The sequence below is a fragment of the Macadamia integrifolia genome, chromosome 5 (genome assembly GCF_013358625.1).
Source record: "Macadamia integrifolia cultivar HAES 741 chromosome 5, SCU_Mint_v3, whole genome shotgun sequence".
Classification (NCBI taxonomy): Eukaryota; Viridiplantae; Streptophyta; class Magnoliopsida; order Proteales; family Proteaceae; genus Macadamia; species Macadamia integrifolia.
Window position 1 is genome coordinate 2079139 of NC_056561.1, and position 6000 is coordinate 2085138.

Here is a 6000-nt window from a genome sequence, read left to right on the forward strand (position 1 = left end):
GATAAAACTCATGAAATCAAGGTTAATCAGAGTCGATCTAGTTAATAATAATCAAAATCAAGTTCGATCGACTCTAATTTGAAACTAGGGTTTAGAAGAATGAAATCGAGATCTTGATCGGTTTAACTGATTGCAATTCAATCTCAATCAAAATTGGAATTAATCAATCGAGAAATCTAGTGTACACTGAATCGGCCGAGTGGAATCGGAGGAATCAACAAAAGGTGTCAGCACACCTATTGCATTTCATTTTTGCACGTGCGGGATTATATGAAACCGTGCGAGGTATGAACATTATGATGACGTCATGCTTACAGCATTTCACTGGTGCACGTGCGGGATTGTAGTAGAGCGTGCACTGGGGTGTACTCTCTTTATGGGTAAATCAAAAACAAAACGGTCAAACCGGTCAAACCGGTCGTTGGTGTACAACTCGAGGTTGAGGGTTGAACGTTTTAGGTTGGACCGCGTGGGTCGTGAGGGTTCTGTCCTCTCCTGTGGAATCTCGAGGAGACTCGTAGGCTTTGGAAGGGGGGTATGGGCCACTAATGGGCCCTACTGGGCCTGAGTATCTTTCTCGTTCGTTTCGCTTTTCTGTGTGGGAGAGCGGAGGAGAGTGTGGGGTGGAGACTGTGAGAAAGTAGCGCACGAAAAGGTCCCCCAAATAGGAAGGCAATCGGTCAAATAAAGGAGATAGAAGATTGAAAATTGATTTTCTCACTAGATATTGTTGAGGTGTGTGGGTCATGTGCTCGTGGCCTCATGTGTGTTTTCCCACTTTTTTTATGGAAAATGATTTCAGTAATGAAGATAGGGTTACTATCAAATGATAAAGTTTTGATTTTCAAGTCAAAAACTTCCAACCTCACGCTTCAATTGCCCATATCTTTTAGTTATGAAATGGACCCACTCTCTACATTAATTTAAAGAAGTGTAGTTCTCTGCCAACTTTCCTTGTGTGTCTCTCTTTTCCTAAAACAAACGGTAAAGCTTGGCCAAGAAGAAGATGACTCCCCGAAAGAGGATAGTGGCCCTGCCAAGGGTGCCGCAAAGTTACTGCCAGTAACCTTTATATAAACGAGCCCTGATATTTGCCGCTGACGCCCCTTACCTTTCCTTACTCGTTTAGGGAGGGTGGTTGCGCAGCCGAAGCCAGGCGAGTAAGCAGCTAAGCCGCGAGAGGGGCAGCTAATTGCGTATATAACAAGAAGAAAAACGAGAAAAAGCAGAGGGTCTGAAAGAGCTTCCATCTTGTCACTTGCAGACCCAGGTAGTGCTAGTAACCTCCCCTTGGAACGTTTTATATGAGAAGATAGAAATAGATACATGAAAGCATGGTCATAAATCACATTCTCGGACAAAATTCATTTTCATTAAGGGAGGGGATTAAAACAAAGGGTAAAAATGTCTTTTTTGTAGACAGATTTTCATTAAAATTAAGAAAAGCCTCTAAGGCAAAACACCCGGAAGCTCGAAATTGAAGCTATACAAGAAATGTTTGACTTTAAATGAATCAGTTGCTAGAAAGTCAGCATAGGCATTATGTGCCCGGCGCACAAAGCAAAAAACGACAAGAAAAAAAAAAAAAGGAACATAAAGGAAATAAAGAACAGTATTTTGTGACTAAATCTGCAGTTGACTAGTCGATTGGAGATAGAAGATCATTAAGGGCACCTTCATTTGAAAATCAATCGAAAAAAATGGTGATCTGTTGAAGCTATAAGTTTGTAGTTTGTAACATTTTTTTGATTGTTCATTATTTTATTTTAAAAAATTATACCAGGAAATGATAAATAAAAATTTTTGAGTACAAGTAAAAATGATATACCCTCATAAAAAGTCATGTATTCCAGTAACACTTGCCCATAACCAAAAAATCAAAGAATTTAGTGGATTTGATCACAGGGAAGCTTATAATTGAAGTCTTGATGAGCGTTGGTCATAACTATAATGTTTCTAAAGTAAGAAAATTCTTTGACTGATCAAAGGTTGTGTTATTCTAGAAGGGCAAAAAATGTAAGATATTAATTTTTTTTTTCACCAATTTTGGATACAATAAGATTTTTTTTCTTTAACATGATGGTACAACTAAGATTAGACACTGTTTGTAAATTCATTTTTTTATTTGAATAATCAACAAGAGCTCAAGTGGATTTTTTTTTAGACTAAAAATCAATAGATAAATAAAATAAAAATAATAAAAAGATCTTCTGGTTTATATAACAAAAATGGGAGAGTGTTTTCTAGCAAGTATCATAGGAAGTAGACCAATGAGGAGCAACTAAATGGGTTCATGTGTGAGAGAAAGAATATACCCTCTACAATGGACTCAAGAACTTTTTTCCAATAAAAAATAGGATGAAGAACGCTAATTGCCTATACACGCCAATAGGGAACATAAATGGATATCCACTAGAGAGCACACAGAGGGAGGGGATCATTTCACAAGACTTTATGAGAGGATGTAAAGAACAAGACTAATTAGCATTATTTTTCCCTACATTAAGAAATTCTAATTGAATTTCATTCAATTAAGTAGCATTCCAAAAATATCATTATCTAATGGTTAAAGTTATCTAATCATAAATAAATTTTTATGTGCATAATACTTTCTTAGGTGGGACCTCTTCATCTGCATGCCTTTATTTTATTATTGAATGATTGGTAATATGTATCTTTAACCCGGCCACCCCCCCCAAAAAAAAAAGGAAGAAAGAAGAAACAAATGGTAGTGTATCATTGGCGCTGTACACTTGTATAGAGTCCGAGACCCCCTTTGAGACATTTTGTGAGAAAGCTAGGTGATATTGTTCCCTCTTGTCCATTCTCTAAAACTAAGAAAATAGATAGATAAAAAGCACATTCTATTGTCTTCTATTTTCTTCTTTGAAAAGTATCATAAATCAAAATTATTCTTGGACCTCATTTTAATTCATTCATGGTGAAAAGAGAATTTCTTAATTTATAAGAATTATACTTCTGATTAAATTAGGGAAGGGCATTTTCGATCTTATACAATATAGGTAGAGTTAATGATGAGCTCCGAACTCCGAACTCCAATCATAGTGTTGCATCACATTATCTCTTTACTTTGGGTGAAGGAAAACTTAATCCTTCATTGGGAAAACTTGGTAATTTTAAAACCAAGTTTCTCTACATTCTTGGTGAAAATGTAATCTCAACACTCTAGTACATCTAACTTCTTAAATTAGAAAAGGAAAAGGTATTTTCGAACCTTGACCCCCCCCCCACGCGGCGCCGGGTGTGGACTAATACACTATTCCTATAGTGGTCAGGCATCACTATCAAGTACCAATTATACCTATACGATACCAATACCTTGAACAGTGATAGTAGGGGTTGAAAGTTTAATGATATCACAGAAGTCCAATCATATGGGGAAAAAAATAGAGATTCCTATATTCCACTAGTGAAGGAAAACTTAGTTCTTTCACTAAAATCTCAAAACTTAGAGGACCCTACCATTCCGACTACATTTTGCATCTTACTTAAAACAGACAATGTTTGAATATGAAAGGAATAGATGTTGAATTTTATGAACAATCACAGGTTATTTTTAGATTAGGCAGGTATTTGACATAAATAGATAAGAAAAAATCTACATCATACAAAGTAATTGAATATGCATAAAAGCAGACAAAGTTTGAATATGAAAACAGCAGATTTTGAATTTTATGAACAATCTCGGGTTATTTTTGGATTAGGTAGGTCATTTGAATATGCATGCATGAGTAACACTTAATGTCACACAATGAAAGAGAATATCAGTATCAAATGACAATTAAACATGCATCTACTAACCCTTGATGCCTGTAATAAAAGAAAGAAAATATCAATTTCAAGGTGTAATAAATTATCAAGAAAAAGATCTTTCACTCTAGATTTATTATATAGGGATTTTCATTTTAACATTCCGTAAGGTATCAAATAATTTGTAATTTGTTAAAAAAAATTTTTTTTTTGAAAACCTTTAATATTCATATCCGAAATAAAATTTGAGAATAAGATAAGGGATAATTAAAAAAAGCTGTCAAGTTCTAAATACAGTAATCAATCAAACACTATTTTTTTTTTTTTTTTTTTGTATTAACTTAGATTATGTTTAGAAGTAGAGAGAGAGAGAGAGAGAGAACATTGTAAAATAAAGAAAGGAAAATAAAAAAGATAACTCTAATTAGATGAATGAATTCTACTCAAATCAATTATAGCCAACTTCCATTTCAGGCAATAATTTTTCTCATATCAATTATGTTGAATTCTATTTTCTCGAAATGACTTATAGTAATCTCTAAGACTTTGTCTAGTTACACAAAATTTATTTGCAAAGTAATTGAAGTCTACGAGAAAAAGTAAGATCAAGTAAGGGGTCTGAAAATTTAATTTTCTAGGTTAAGTAGGTTTGTGAAAGAGATGCATTGCTGGAACTGGGTTGAAAAGCCAAGAGGCTCTAAATTTAGGGGTTTCCATTGCAATAGAAAGCAACGGAACAATCATTTATAATGATATTTATAAGATCATTTTAAAATTTGTTGGATTGAAAGTTAATTTTTTTAAAGGGTAAGTTGGTTTGGGGTCAAAATCTTTCTTAATCCAGGTGGTGCTTTGTTGAAACTGCAATGGAAGGTTAAGCAACTCTACTTGCGTGTAGGTTTCCGTTGTAGATAAATGCGATAGAAAGATCATTTATACCAATATTGACAAGAAAATTTTTAAAATAGTTGGAAATGTAACAATTTCCAATACATTTTGTGTGAATTTTGTAAGATGATGTTGCGCGCTATCTATATTGATTTATGATGAAAAGTGTGATAGCTAGATTAGGGAAAATCTAGAGGCAGGGGAGGCATTCTACCAGAGATGCTTTTTCTTTTTTGTCACAGGACAATGATAGTACTTTATGGAGTCCAAGCTTGGTAGATAAGTTGTCTATTTATTTATCCAAATTCATACAATTTTAGTATTCGATGTGTCATTTAAAAATTTTTTAAACTTTATTTTTTTTACTAAAATTAATAGTGATATAAAACTACTTTAAACAACTGAGAAAATAAACGCATGATAGACCATAAGGTTAAAATAAATCCAAAAGTTTGACATGTGACAGATTATAGTCATTCACATGGCATAACTAAGTGCTTGAGGCAGAACAGCATGAATTGTGCTTCAAATGAAACCCTTTTAAGAAAAAGTCATTTGCAAATCCCACATGAGAAGACCTTTCATTGTGATGTGTATATATATATATATATATATTAAATTTCAAGGAGAAGTTCCTTCTTGAGAATATTTTCAAGAGAAATTCAATCATATTAATCTTCTACTAGGAAAATGTTGTACATACCATCAGTCATGAATTCACTCTCACATTCTTATTTGTAAAAATGGTACTTTAAAATTGGAACAAACATGAAGAAATTAATGTATTTCTTTTGAGATTGATCACTCAAGATCTTTGGTCTCTATCTGGATCCAACTCATTTTTACTCATCATTCCCCTCCTACGAACCCTGCACCCATTCCCATTAACTGCCAAAAAAAAAAAATTGTAAACAAAAGAAGGTGAAAAGGAAGCACATGATGCAAGTATGCATATTTAATGTGCATGGCTCCTCACATCCCATCTATAGACCCCATACCTTCTCTTCTTAATAAATGTTCTCTATTGAATGATTCTTCTTTTCTATTTTTTTGGTAAATATTGAATGATTCTTCACCCTCTCTATTGGTGCAAAATGACACTCTCTATGAAACCCTAAACCCCTTTCCCTCTCCACCAATAAAAAATGATTAATGGGACCCAAAATGATATGAGAGGAAGATAAACTAAATTAGAAAGAAAGCAGTCGACTTAAGGTTTACAAGCCTCATAGTTTTCACCTTTAATATTCAACCTACTTTCAGTGGCTGGCAAGCTTTTGTAGTTTTAAATCAATGTGTAGCAATTTTAGGTTTTTTTTTTCTTTTTTTTTCTTTTTTTTT